Source organism: Lissotriton vulgaris, chromosome 11 (assembly GCF_964263255.1).
Source record: "Lissotriton vulgaris chromosome 11, aLisVul1.2, whole genome shotgun sequence".
Taxonomy (NCBI): Eukaryota; Metazoa; Chordata; class Amphibia; order Caudata; family Salamandridae; genus Lissotriton; species Lissotriton vulgaris.
Window position 1 is genome coordinate 738,247,616 of NC_141699.1, and position 15,725 is coordinate 738,263,340.

Here is a 15,725-nt window from a genome sequence, read left to right on the forward strand (position 1 = left end):
ATTACAGATCGTTACCTAGTGCGGAATTCCTAATGCCTCATTGTTCTGTGTAATTGTCACCCATGGCAATTGGTCAAATGGTGCCCTGACATCATAATGCTACTGCAGGATGTCATCTGACATGAGGGCAAGCAATAGAATACATTTATCATGGTATTGAAATGGGTAGTAGGAAAGACAGGACTCCAGGCTGAAGGCAAAGATTGTGAGATTAAATAAACAAGGAAATTACATGAGATTTATTCATTAGTTTTATGGTGTCGGTGATCATAATATTCTCAGGTTCTCTATAGGTGAACTGATAGGGATTTGCAAGAATGAAGATGTCAGAATATGTTGTTTATAGCTTTTCTCATTCCCACTAACTGTAGCATAAACCTTCCTCCGTAAACTTATCAGATCACTTAATGGTCATTGGTGTACCATAACCTAAACGAATTGCTGTGAGCAAGGTACACTGTCACTTGGATAGCAATGAGATCTTTTTATCTACATTCTAATATAGGTGCTAGGGTTGTGTAGAGAGTGGTAGGAAAGGAGGATTGAGATTGACAGGTATGCTAGGTTGAAAATAATAATGAGATTTGAATTCTTTTTGAGCTGTGGATTTTCAAATATTATAGACGTCATAGTACTGATTAATAACCCTTTATCAAAATCTGTTTGTTGTTGTGTTGCATTAGTTTGGGAATATTCAGGTTCTGTTAATAGACTAACAGTGGACTTTTCCATTTGCAGAATATATTGAATTACCAGCAGAGGCAGTGTTGCAGAAGATGATTTCTCTGAGTTGTTTAACCCAAAACAAACAAAAAAAAGTTCAGCAGCTTTCGGCTCGATTTACCAATTTACATGGTGAGTCAAACTCTCAATTTACCATTTTGCTTGTCCTTAAAAGAAGTTCAACGCATCTGATGGCTCTCTACGCAAGAATATTATTTGTCAAGACTGAAGCGATATGGATGGCGCCATGGTCATCAGGATAGCTTTTCAAAGATGTTGATTGTCTACAAGGCTGACAATCCTACTTTAAATACTTGTTCTAACAATATGTCAACTGAAAAAATTAGTGTCTTTGAGGTTGAAATGAGGTGTCTTATATTGGAGCAATTGACTTACTCTCGCATGGAGGGAAGCTAATTTAACCTTCCTACCTTCACACTGCATGTGTGACTCTTATATTCAAGAAGGCTTTCTCTTTAGGAGACTCTGTGTTCTTGTACCTCCAGACCCCTTTCAAAACAGGAGCCCAATGCTTTCAATATTGCAGAGTCCTTTCCTATTACACCTCCCACTTGGCTTGCAGTCATAATTACAGATCGTTACCTAGTGCGGAATTCCTAATGCCTCATTGTTCTGTGTAATTGTCACCCATGGCAATTGGTCAAATGGTGCCCTGACATCATAATGCTACTGCAGGATGTCATCTGACATGATGGCAAGCAATAGAATACATTTATCATGGTATTGAAATGGGTAGTAGGAAAGACAGGACTCCAGGCTGAAGGCAAAGATTGTGAGATTAAATAAACAAGGAAATTACATCAGATTTATTCATTAGTTTTATGGTGTCGGTGATCATAATATTCTCAGGTTCTCTATAGGTGAACTGATGGGGATTTGCAAGAATGAAGATGTCAGAATATGTTGTTTATAGCTTTTCTCATTCCCACTAACTGTAGCATAAACCTTCCTCCGTAAACTTATCAGATCACTTAATGGTCATTGGTGTACCATAACCTAAAAGAATTGCTGTGAGCAGGGTACGCTGTTGCTTTGGTAGCAATGAGATCTTTTTATCTACATTCTAATATAGGTGCTAGGGTTGTGTAGAGAGTGGTAGGAAAGGAGGATTGAGATTGACAGGTATGCTAGGTTGAAAATAATAATGAGATTTGAATTCTTTTTGAGCTGTGGATTTTCAAATATTATAGACGTCATAGTACTGATTAATAACCCTTTATCAAAATCTGTTTGTTGTTGTGTTGCATTAGTTTGGGAATATTCAGGTTCTGTTAATAGACTAACAGTGGACTTTTCCATTTGCAGAATATATTGAATGACCAGCAGAGGCAGTGTTGCAGAAGATGATTTCTCTGAGTTGTTTAACCCAAAACAAACAAAAAAAAGTTCAGCAGCTTTCGGCTCGATTTACCAATTTACATGGTGAGTCAAACTCTCAATTTACCATTTTGCTTGTCCTTAAAAGAAGTTCAACGCATCTGATGGCTCTCTACGCAAGAATATTATTTGTCAAGACTGAAGCGATATGGATGGCGCCATGGTCATCAGGATAGCTTTTCAAAGATGTTGATTGTCTACAAGGCTGACAATCCTACTTTAAATACTTGTTCTAACAATATGTCAACTGAAAAAATTAGTGTCTTTGAGGTTGAAATGAGGTGTCTTATATTGGAGCAATTGACTTACTCTCGCATGGAGGGAAGCTAATTTAACCTTCCTACCTTCACACTGCATGTGTGACTCTTATATTCAAGAAGGCTTTCTCTTTAGGAGACTCTGTGTTCTTGTACCTCCAGACCCCTTTCAAAACAGGAGCCCAATGCTTTCAATATTGCAGAGTCCTTTCCTATTACACCTCCCACTTGGCTTGCAGTCATAATTACAGATCGTTACCTAGTGCGGAATTCCTAATGCCTCATTGTTCTGTGTAATTGTCACCCATGGCAATTGGTCAAATGGTGCCCTGACATCATAATGCTACTGCAGGATGTCATCTGACATGATGGCAAGCAATAGAATACATTTATCATGGTATTGAAATGGGTAGTAGGAAAGACAGGACTCCAGGCTGAAGGCAAAGATTGTGAGATTAAATAAACAAGGAAATTACATCAGATTTATTCATTAGTTTTATGGTGTCGGTGATCATAATATTCTCAGGTTCTCTATAGGTGAACTGATGGGGATTTGCAAGAATGAAGATGTCAGAATATGTTGTTTATAGCTTTTCTCATTCCCACTAACTGTAGCATAAACCTTCCTCCGTAAACTTATCAGATCACTTAATGGTCATTGGTGTACCATAACCTAAAAGAATTGCTGTGAGCAGGGTACGCTGTTGCTTTGGTAGCAATGAGATCTTTTTATCTACATTCTAATATAGGTGCTAGGGTTGTGTAGAGAGTGGTAGGAAATGAGGATTAAGATTGACAGGTATGCTAGGTTGAAAATAATATTGAAATTTGAATTCTTTTTGAGCTGTGGATTTTTAAATATTATAGACGTCATAGTACTGATTAATAACCCTTTATCAAAATCTGTTTGTTGTTGTGTTGCATTAGTTTGGGAATATTCAGGTTCTGTTAATAGACTAACAGTGGACTTTTCCATTTGCAGAATATATTGAATGACCAGCAGAGGCAGTGTTGCAGAAGATGATTTCTCTGAGTTGCTGAACCCAAAACAAAACAAAAAAAAAAAGTTCAGCAGCTTTCGGCTCGATTTACCAGTTTACATGGTGAGTCAAACTCTCAATTAACCATTTTGCTTGTCCTTAAAAGAAGTTCAATGCATCTGATGGCTCTCAGCTCCTTTTAGTGGGGTATTACGCTAGAATATTATTTGTCAAGACTGCAGAGATATGGATGGCGCCATTGGAATCAGGATAGCTTTTCTAAAATGTTGATTGTCTACAAGGCTGACAATCCTACTTTAAATACTTGTTCTAACAATATGTCAACAGAGAAAATTAGTGTCTTTGAGGTTGAAATGAGGAGTCTTATATTGGAGCAATTGACTTACTCTCGCATGGTGGGAAGCTAATTTAACCTTCCTACCTTCACACTACATGTGTGACTCTTATACTCAAGAAGGATTTCTCTTTAGGAGACTCTGTGTTCTTGTACCTCCAGACCCCTTTCAAAACAGGAGCCCAATGCTTTCAATATTGCAGAGTCCTTTCCCATTACACCTCCCACTTGGCTTGCAGTCATAATTACAGATCGTTACCTAGTGCGGAATTCCTAATGCCTCATTGTTCTGTGTAATTGTCACCCATGGAAATTGGTCAAATGGTGCTCTGACATCATAATGCTACTGCAGGATGTCATCTGACATGAGGGCAAGCAATAGAATACATTTATCATGGTATTGAAATGGGTAGTAGGAAAGACAGGACTCCAGGCTGAAGGCAAAGATTGTGAGATTAAATAAACAAGGAAATTACATGAGATTTATTCATTAGTTTTATGGTGTCGGTGATCATAATATTCTCAGGTTCTCTATAGGTGAACTGATAGGGATTTGCAAGAATGAAGATGTCAGAATATGTTGTTTATAGCTTTTCTCATTCCCACGAACTGTAGCATAAACCTTCCTCCGTAAACTTATCAGATCACTTAATGGTCATTGGTGTACCATAACCTAAACGAATTGCTGTGAGCAAGGTACACTGTCACTTGGATAGCAATGAGATCTTTTTATCTACATTCTAATATAGGTGCTAGGGTTGTGTAGAGAGTGGTAGGAAAGGAGGATTGAGATTGACAGGTATGCTAGGTTGAAAATAATAATGAAATTTGAATTCTTTTTGAGCTGTGGATTTTCAAATATTATAGACGTCATAGTACTGATTAATAACCCTTTATCAAAATCTGTTTGTTGTTGTGTTGCATTAGTTTGGGAATATTCAGGTTCTGTTATTAGACTAACAGTGGACTTTTCCATTTGCAGAATATATTGAATGACCAGCAGAGGCAGTGTTGCAGAAGATGATTTCTCTGAGTTGCTGAACCCAAAACAAAACAAAAAAAAAAAGTTCAGCAGCTTTCGGCTCGATTTACCAGTTTACATGGTGAGTCAAACTCTCAATTAACCATTTTGCTTGTCCTTAAAAGAAGTTCAATGCATCTGATGGCTCTCAGCTCCTTTTAGTGGGGTATAACGGTAGAATATTATTTGTCAAGACTGCAGAGATATGGATGGCGCCATTGGAATCAGGATAGCTTTTCTAAAATGTTGATTGTATACAAGGCTGACAATCCTACTTTAAATACTTGTTCTAACAATATGTCAACAGAGAAAATTAGTGTCTTTGAGGTTGAAATGAGGTGTCTTATAGTGGGGCAATCGACTTACTCTCGCATGGAGGGAAGCTAATTTAACCTTCCTACCTTCACACTGCATGTGTGACTCTTATACTCAAGAAGGATTTCTCTTTAGGAGACTCTGTGTTCTTGTACCTCCAGACCCCTTTCAAAACAGGAGCCCAATGCTTTCAATATTGCAGAGTCCTTTCCCATTACACCTCCCACTTGGCTTGCAGTCATAATTACAGATCGTTACCTAGTGCGGAATTCCTAATGCCTCATTGTTCTGTGTAATTGTCACCCATGGCAATTGGTCAAATGGTGCCCTGACATCATAATGCTACTGCAGGATGTCATCTGACATGATGGCAAGCAATAGAATACATTTATCATGGTATTGAAATGGGTAGTAGGAAAGACAGGACTCCAGGCTGAAGGCAAAGATTGTGAGATTAAATAAACAAGGAAATTACATGAGATGTATTCATTAGTTTTATGGTGTCGGTGATCATAATATTCTCAGGTTCTCTATAGGTGAACTGATAGGGATTTGCAAGAATGAAGATGTCAGAATATGTTGTTTATAGCTTTTCTCATTCCCACTAACTGTAGCATAAACCTTCCTCCGTAAACTTATCAGATCACTTAATGGTCATTGGTGTACCATAACCTAAACGAATTGCTGTGAGCAAGGTACACTGTCACTTGGATAGCAATGAGATCTTTTTATCTACATTCTAATATAGGTGCTAGGGTTGTGTAGAGAGTGGTAGGAAAGGAGGATTGAGATTGACAGGTATGCTAGGTTGAAAATAATAATGAGATTTGAATTCTTTTTGAGCTGTGGATTTTCAAATATTATAGACGTCATAGTACTGATTAATAACCCTTTATCAAAATCTGTTTGTTGTTGTGTTGCATTAGTTTGGGAATATTCAGGTTCTGTTAATAGACTAACAGTGGACTTTTCCATTTGCAGAATATATTGAATGACCAGCAGAGGCAGTGTTGCAGAAGATGATTTCTCTGAGTTGCTGAACCCAAAACAAAACAAAAAAAAAGTTCAGCAGCTTTCGGCTCGATTTACCAGTTTACATGGTGAGTCAAACTCTCAATTTACCATTTTGCTTGTCCTTAAAAGAAGTTCAAGGCATCTGATGGCTCTCAGCTCCTTTTAGTGGGGTATTACGCAAGAATATTATTTGTCAAGACTGAAGCGATATGGATGGCGCCATGGTCATCAGGATAGCTTTTCAAAGAGGTTGATTGTCTACAAGGCTGACAATCCTACTTTAAATACTTGTTCTAACAATATGTCAACAGAGAAAATTAGTGTCTTTGAGGTTGAAATGAGGTGTCTTATATTGGAGCAATTGACTTACTCTCGCATGGTGGGAAGCTAATTTAACCTTCCTACCTTCACACTACATGTGTGACTCTTATACTCAAGAAGGATTTCTCTTTAGGAGACTCTGTGTTCTTGTACCTCCAGACCCCTTTCAAAACAGGAGCCCAATGCTTTCAATATTGCAGAGTCCTTTCCCATTACACCTCCCACTTGGCTTGCAGTCATAATTACAGATCGTTACCTAGTGCGGAATTCCGAATGCCTCATTGTTCTGTGTAATTGTCACCCATGGCAATTGGTCAAATGGTGCCCTGACATCATAATGCTACTGCAGGATGTCATCTGACATGAGGGCAAGCAATAGAATACATTTATCATGGTATTGAAATGGGTAGTAGGAAAGACAGGACTCCAGGCTGAAGGCAAAGATTGTGAGATTAAATAAACAAGGAAATTACATGGGATTTATTCATTAGTTTTATGGTGTCGGTGATCATAATATTCTCAGGTTCTCTATAGGTGAACTGATAGGGATTTGCAAGAATGAAGATGTCAGAATATGTTGTTTATAGCTTTTCTCATTCCCACTAACTGTAGCATAAACCTTCCTCCGTAAACTTATCAGATCACTTAATGGTCATTGGTGTACCATAACCTAAACGAATTGCTGTGAGCAAGGTACACTGTCACTTGGATAGCAATGAGATCTTTTTATCTACATTCTAATATAGGTGCTAGGGTTGTGTAGAGAGTGGTAGGAAAGGAGGATTGAGATTGACAGGTATGCTAGGTTGAAAATAATAATGAGATTTGAATTCTTTTTGAGCTGTGGATTTTCAAATATTATAGACGTCATAGTACTGATTAATAACCCTTTATCAAAATCTGTTTGTTGTTGTGTTGCATTAGTTTGGGAATATTCAGGTTCTGTTAATAGACTAACAGTGGACTTTTCCATTTGCAGAATATATTGAATGACCAGCAGAGGCAGTGTTGCAGAAGATGATTTCTCTGAGTTGCTGAACCCAAAACAAAACAAAAAAAAAGTTCAGCAGCTTTCGGCTCGATTTACCAGTTTACATGGTGAGTCAAACTCTCAATTTACCATTTTGCTTGTCCTTAAAAGAAGTTCAAGGCATCTGATGGCTCTCAGCTCCTTTTAGTGGGGTATTACGCAAGAATATTATTTGTCAAGACTGAAGCGATATGGATGGCGCCATGGTCATCAGGATAGCTTTTCAAAGATGTTGATTGTCTACAAGGCTGACAATCCTACTTTAAATACTTGTTCTAACAATATGTCAACAGAGAAAATTAGTGTCTTTGAGGTTGAAATGAGGTGTCTTATATTGGAGCAATTGACTTACTCTCGCATGGTGGGAAGCTAATTTAACCTTCCTACCTTCACACTACATGTGTGACTCTTATACTCAAGAAGGATTTCTCTTTAGGAGACTCTGTGTTCTTGTACCTCCAGACCCCTTTCAAAACAGGAGCCCAATGCTTTCAATATTGCAGAGTCCTTTCCCATTACACCTCCCACTTGGCTTGCAGTCATAATTACAGATCGTTACCTAGTGCGGAATTCCTAATGCCTCATTGTTCTGTGTAATTGTCACCCATGGCAATTGGTCAAATGGTGCTCTGACATCATAATGCTACTGCAGGATGTCATCTGACATGAGGGCAAGCAATAGAATACATTTATCATGGTATTGAAATGGGTAGTAGGAAAGACAGGACTCCAGGCTGAAGGCAAAGATTGTGAGATTAAATAAACAAGGAAATTACATGAGATTTATTCATTAGTTTTATGGTGTCGGTGATCATAATATTCTCAGGTTCTCTATAGGTGAACTGATAGGGATTTGCAAAAATGAAGATGTCAGAATATGTTGTTTATAGCTTTTCTCATTCCCACGAACTGTAGCATAAACCTTCCTAGGTAAACTTATCAGATCACTTAATGGTCATTGGTGTACCATAACCTAAACGAATTGCTGTGAGCAAGGTACACTGTCACTTGGATAGCAATGAGATCTTTTTATCTACATTCTAATATAGGTGCTAGGGTTGTGTAGAGAGTGGTAGGAAAGGAGGATTGAGATTGACAGGTATGCTAGGTTGAAAATAATAATGAAATTTGAATTCTTTTTGAGCTGTGGATTTTCAAATATTATAGACGTCATAGTACTGATTAATAACCCTTTATCAAAATCTGTTTGTTGTTGTGTTGCATTAGTTTGGGAATATTCAGGTTCTGTTAATAGACTAACAGTGGACTTTTCCATTTGCAGAATATATTGAATGACCAGCAGAGGCAGTGTTGCAGAAGATGATTTCTCTGAGTTGCTGAACCCAAAACAAAACAAAAAAAAAAGGTCAGCAGCTTTCGGCTCGATTTACCAGTTTACATGGTGAGTCAAACTCTCAATTAACCATTTTGCTTGTCCTTAAAAGAAGTTCAATGCATCTGATGGCTCTCAGCTCCTTTTAGTGGGGTATTACCCTAGAATATTATTTGTCAAGACTGCAGAGATATGGATGGCGCCATTGGAATCAGGATAGCTTTTCTAAAATGTTGATTGTCTACAAGGCTGACAATCCTACTTTAAATACTTGTTCTAACAATATGTCAACAGAGAAAATTAGTGTCTTTGAGGTTGAAATGAGGTGTCTTATAGTGGGGCAATCGACTTACTCTCGCATGGAGGGAAGCTAATTTAACCTTCCTACCTTCACACTGCATGTGTGACTCTTATACTCAAGAAGGATTTCTCTTTAGGAGACTCTGTGTTCTTGTACCTCCATACCCCTTTCAAAACAGGAGCCCAATGCTTTCAATATTGCAGAGTCCTTTCCCATTACACCTCCCACTTGGCTTGCAGTCATAATTACAGATCGTTACCTAGTGCGGAATTCCTAATGCCTCATTGTTCTGTGTAATTGTCACCCATGGCAATTGGTCAAATGGTGCCCTGACATCATAATGCTACTGCAGGATGTCATCTGACATGATGGCAAGCAATAGAATACATTTATCATGGTATTGAAATGGGTAGTAGGAAAGACAGGACTCCAGGCTGAAGGCAAAGATTGTGAGATTAAATAAACAAGGAAATTACATGAGATTTATTCATTAGTTTTATGGTGTCGGTGATCATAATATTCTCAGGTTCTCTATAGGTGAACTGATAGGGATTTGCAAGAATGAAGATGTCAGAATATGTTGTTTATAGCTTTTCTCATTCCCACTAACTGTAGCATAAACCTTCCTCCGTAAACTTATCAGATCACTTAATGGTCATTGGTGTACCATAACCTAAACGAATTGCTGTGAGCAAGGTACACTGTCACTTGGATAGCAATGAGATCTTTTTATCTACATTCTAATATAGGTGCTAGGGTTGTGTAGAGAGTGGTAGGAAAGGAGGATTGAGATTGACAGGTATGCTAGGTTGAAAATATTAATGAGATTTGAATTCTTTTTGAGCTGTGGATTTTCAAATATTCTAGACGTCATAGTACTGATTAATAACCCTTTATCAAAATCTGTTTGTTGTTGTGTTGCATTAGTTTGGGAATATTCAGGTTCTGTTAATAGACTAACAGTGGACTTTTCCATTTGCAGAATATATTGAATGACCAGCAGAGGCAGTGTTGCAGAAGATGATTTCTCTGAGTTGCTGAACCCAAAACAAAACAAAAAAAAAGTTCAGCAGCTTTCGGCTCGATTTACCAGTTTACATGGTGAGTCAAACTCTCAATTTACCATTTTGCTTGTCCTTAAAAGAAGTTCAAGGCATCTGATGGCTCTCAGCTCCTTTTAGTGGGGTATTACGCAAGAATATTATTTGTCAAGACTGAAGCGATATGGATGGCGCCATGGTCATCAGGATAGCTTTTCAAAGATGTTGATTGTCTACAAGGCTGACAATCCTACTTTAAATACTTGTTCTAACAATATGTCAACAGAGAAAATTAGTGTCTTTGAGGTTGAAATGAGGTGTCTTATATTGGAGCAATTGACTTACTCTCGCATGGTGGGAAGCTAATTTAACCTTCCTACCTTCACACTACATGTGTGACTCTTATACTCAAGAAGGATTTCTCTTTAGGAGACTCTGTGTTCTTGTACCTCCAGACCCCTTTCAAAACAGGAGCCCAATGCTTTCAATATTGCAGAGTCCTTTCCCATTACACCTCCCACTTGGCTTGCAGTCATAATTACAGATCGTTACCTAGTGCGGAATTCCTAATGCCTCATTGTTCTGTGTAATTGTCACCCATGGCAATTGGTCAAATGGTGCTCTGACATCATAATGCTACTGCAGGATGTCATCTGACATGAGGGCAAGCAATAGAATACATTTATCATGGTATTGAAATGGGTAGTAGGAAAGACAGGACTCCAGGCTGAAGGCAAAGATTGTGAGATTAAATAAACAAGGAAATTACATGAGATTTATTCATTAGTTTTATGGTGTCGGTGATCATAATATTCTCAGGTTCTCTATAGGTGAACTGATAGGGATTTGCAAGAATGAAGATGTCAGAATATGTTGTTTATAGCTTTTCTCATTCCCACGAACTGTAGCATAAACCTTCCTAGGTAAACTTATCAGATCACTTAATGGTCATTGGTGTACCATAACCTAAACGAATTGCTGTGAGCAAGGTACACTGTCACTTGGATAGCAATGAGATCTTTTTATCTACATTCTAATATAGGTGCTAGGGTTGTGTAGAGAGTGGTAGGAAAGGAGGATTGAGATTGACAGGTATGCTAGGTTGAAAATAATAATGAAATTTGAATTCTTTTTGAGCTGTGGATTTTCAAATATTATAGACGTCATAGTACTGATTAATAACCCTTTATCAAAATCTGTTTGTTGTTGTGTTGCATTAGTTTGGGAATATTCAGGTTCTGTTAATAGACTAACAGTGGACTTTTCCATTTGCAGAATATATTGAATGACCAGCAGAGGCAGTGTTGCAGAAGATGATTTCTCTGAGTTGCTGAACCCAAAACAAAACAAAAAAAAAGTTCAGCAGCTTTCGGCTCGATTTACCAGTTTACATGGTGAGTCAAACTCTCAATTTACCATTTTGCTTGTCCTTAAAAGAAGTTCAAGGCATCTGATGGCTCTCAGCTCCTTTTAGTGGGGTATTACGCAAGAATATTATTTGTCAAGACTGAAGCGATATGGATGGCGCCATGGTCATCAGGATAGCTTTTCAAAGATGTTGATTGTCTACAAGGCTGACAATCCTACTTTAAATACTTGTTCTAACAATATGTCAACAGAGAAAATTAGTGTCTTTGAGGTTGAAATGAGGTGTCTTATATTGGAGCAATTGACTTACTCTCGCATGGTGGGAAGCTAATTTAACCTTCCTACCTTCACACTACATGTGTGACTCTTATACTCAAGAAGGATTTCTCTTTAGGAGACTCTGTGTTCTTGTACCTCCAGACCCCTTTCAAAACAGGAGCCCAATGCTTTCAATATTGCAGAGTCCTTTCCCATTACACCTCCCACTTGGCTTGCAGTCATAATTACAGATCGTTACCTAGTGCGGAATTCCTAATGCCTCATTGTTCTGTGTAATTGTCACCCATGGCAATTGGTCAAATGGTGCCCTGACATCATAATGCTACTGCAGGATGTCATCTGACATGAGGGCAAGCAATAGAATACATTTATCATGGTATTGAAATGGGTAGTAGGAAAGACAGGACTCCAGGCTGAAGGCAAAGATTGTGAGATGAAATAAACAAGGAAATTACATGAGATTTATTCATTAGTTTTATGGTGTCGGTGATCATAATATTCTCAGGTTCTCTATAGGTGAACTGATAGGGATTTGCAAGAATGAAGATGTCAGAATGTAGTTTATAGCTTTTCTCATTCCCACTAACTGTAGCAAAAACCTTCCTCCGTAAACGTATCGGATCACTTAATGGTCATTGGTGTACCATAACCTAAAAGAATTGCTGTGAGCAGGGTACGCTGTTGCTTTGGTAGCAATGAGATCTTTTTATCTACATTCTAATATAGGTGCTAGGGTTGTGTAGAGAGTGGTAGGAAAGGAGGATTAAGATTGACAGGTATGCTAGGTTGAAAATAATATTGAAATTTGAATTATTTTTGAGCTGTGGATTTTTAAATATTATAGACGTCATAGTACTGATTAATAACCCTTTATCAAAATCTGTTTGTTGTTGTGTTGCATTAGTTTGGGAATATTCAGGTTCTGTTAATAGACTAACAGTGGACTTTTCCATTTGCAGAATATATTGAATGACCAGCAGAGGCAGTGTTGCAGAAGATGATTTCTCTGAGTTGCTGAACCCAAAACAAAACAAAAAAAAAAGTTCAGCAGCTTTCGGCTCGATTTACCAGTTTACATGGTGAGTCAAACTCTCAATTAACCATTTTGCTTGTCCTTAAAAGAAGTTCAATGCATCTGATGGCTCTCAGCTCCTTTTAGTGGGGTATTACCCTAGAATATTATTTGTCAAGACTGCAGAGATATGGATGGCGCCATTGGAATCAGGATAGCTTTTCTAAAATGTTGATTGTCTACAAGGCTGACAATCCTACTTTAAATACTTGTTCTAACAATATGTCAACAGAGAAAATTAGTGTCTTTGAGGTTGAAATGAGGTGTCTTATAGTGGGGCAATCGACTTACTCTCGCATGGAGGGAAGCTAATTTAACCTTCCTACCTTCACACTGCATGTGTGACTCTTATACTCAAGAAGGATTTCTCTTTAGGAGACTCTGTGTTCTTGTACCTCCATACCCCTTTCAAAACAGGAGCCCAATGCTTTCAATATTGCAGAGTCCTTTCCCATTACACCTCCCACTTGGCTTGCAGTCATAATTACAGATCGTTACCTAGTGCGGAATTCCTAATGCCTCATTGTTCTGTGTAATTGTCACCCATGGCAATTGGTCAAATGGTGCCCTGACATCATAATGCTACTGCAGGATGTCATCTGACATGATGGCAAGCAATAGAATACATTTATCATGGTATTGAAATGGGTAGTAGGAAAGACAGGACTCCAGGCTGAAGGCAAAGATTGTGAGATTAAATAAACAAGGAAATTACATGAGATTTATTCATTAGTTTTATGGTGTCGGTGATCATAATATTCTCAGGTTCTCTATAGGTGAACTGATAGGGATTTGCAAGAATGAAGATGTCAGAATATGTTGTTTATAGCTTTTCTCATTCCCACTAACTGTAGCATAAACCTTCCTCCGTAAACTTATCAGATCACTTAATGGTCATTGGTGTACCATAACCTAAACGAATTGCTGTGAGCAAGGTACACTGTCACTTGGATAGCAATGAGATCTTTTTATCTACATTCTAATATAGGTGCTAGGGTTGTGTAGAGAGTGGTAGGAAAGGAGGATTGAGATTGACAGGTATGCTAGGTTGAAAATATTAATGAGATTTGAATTCTTTTTGAGCTGTGGATTTTCAAATATTATAGACGTCATAGTACTGATTAATAACCCTTTATCAAAATCTGTTTGTTGTTGTGTTGCATTAGTTTGGGAATATTCAGGTTCTGTTAATAGACTAACAGTGGACTTTTCCATTTGCAGAATATATTGAATGACCAGCAGAGGCAGTGTTGCAGAAGATGATTTCTCTGAGTTGCTGAACCCAAAACAAAACAAAAAAAAAGTTCAGCAGCTTTCGGCTCGATTTACCAGTTTACATGGTGAGTCAAACTCTCAATTTACCATTTTGCTTGTCCTTAAAAGAAGTTCAAGGCATCTGATGGCTCTCAGCTCCTTTTAGTGGGGTATTACGCAAGAATATTATTTGTCAAGACTGAAGCGATATGGATGGCGCCATGGTCATCAGGATAGCTTTTCAAAGATGTTGATTGTCTACAAGGCTGACAATCCTACTTTAAATACTTGTTCTAACAATATGTCAACAGAGAAAATTAGTGTCTTTGAGGTTGAAATGAGGTGTCTTATATTGGAGCAATTGACTTACTCTCGCATGGTGGGAAGCTAATTTAACCTTCCTACCTTCACACTACATGTGTGACTCTTATACTCAAGAAGGATTTCTCTTTAGGAGACTCTGTGTTCTTGTACCTCCAGACCCCTTTCAAAACAGGAGCCCAATGCTTTCAATATTGCAGAGTCCTTTCCCATTACACCTCCCACTTGGCTTGCAGTCATAATTACAGATCGTTACCTAGTGCGGAATTCCTAATGCCTCATTGTTCTGTGTAATTGTCACCCATGGCAATTGGTCAAATGGTGCTCTGACATCATAATGCTACTGCAGGATGTCATCTGACATGAGGGCAAGCAATAGAATACATTTATCATGGTATTGAAATGGGTAGTAGGAAAGACAGGACTCCAGGCTGAAGGCAAAGATTGTGAGATTAAATAAACAAGGAAATTACATGAGATTTATTCATTAGTTTTATGGTGTCGGTGATCATAATATTCTCAGGTTCTCTATAGGTGAACTGATAGGGATTTGCAAGAATGAAGATGTCAGAATATGTTGTTTATAGCTTTTCTCATTCCCACGAACTGTAGCATAAACCTTCCTAGGTAAACTTATCAGATCACTTAATGGTCATTGGTGTACCATAACCTAAACGAATTGCTGTGAGCAAGGTACACTGTCACTTGGATAGCAATGAGATCTTTTTATCTACATTCTAATATAGGTGCTAGGGTTGTGTAGAGAGTGGTAGGAAAGGAGGATTGAGATTGACAGGTATGCTAGGTTGAAAATAATAATGAAATTTGAATTCTTTTTGAGCTGTGGATTTTCAAATATTATAGACGTCATAGTACTGATTAATAACCCTTTATCAAAATCTGTTTGTTGTTGTGTTGCATTAGTTTGGGAATATTCAGGTTCTGTTAATAGACTAACAGTGGACTTTTCCATTTGCAGAATATATTGAATGACCAGCAGAGGCAGTGTTGCAGAAGATGATTTCTCTGAGTTGCTGAACCCAAAACAAAACAAAAAAAAAAAGTTCAGCAGCTTTCGGCTCGATTTACCAGTTTACATGGTGAGTCAAACTCTCAATTAACCATTTTGCTTGTCCTTAAAAGAAGTTCAATGCATCTGATGGCTCTCAGCTCCTTTTAGTGGGGTATTACCCTAGAATATTATTTGTCAAGACTGCAGAGATATGGATGGCGCCATTGGAATCAGGATAGCTTTTCTAAAATGTTGATTGTCTACAAGGCTGACAATCCTACTTTAAATACTTGTTCTAACAATTTGTCAACAGAGAAAATTAGTGTCTTTG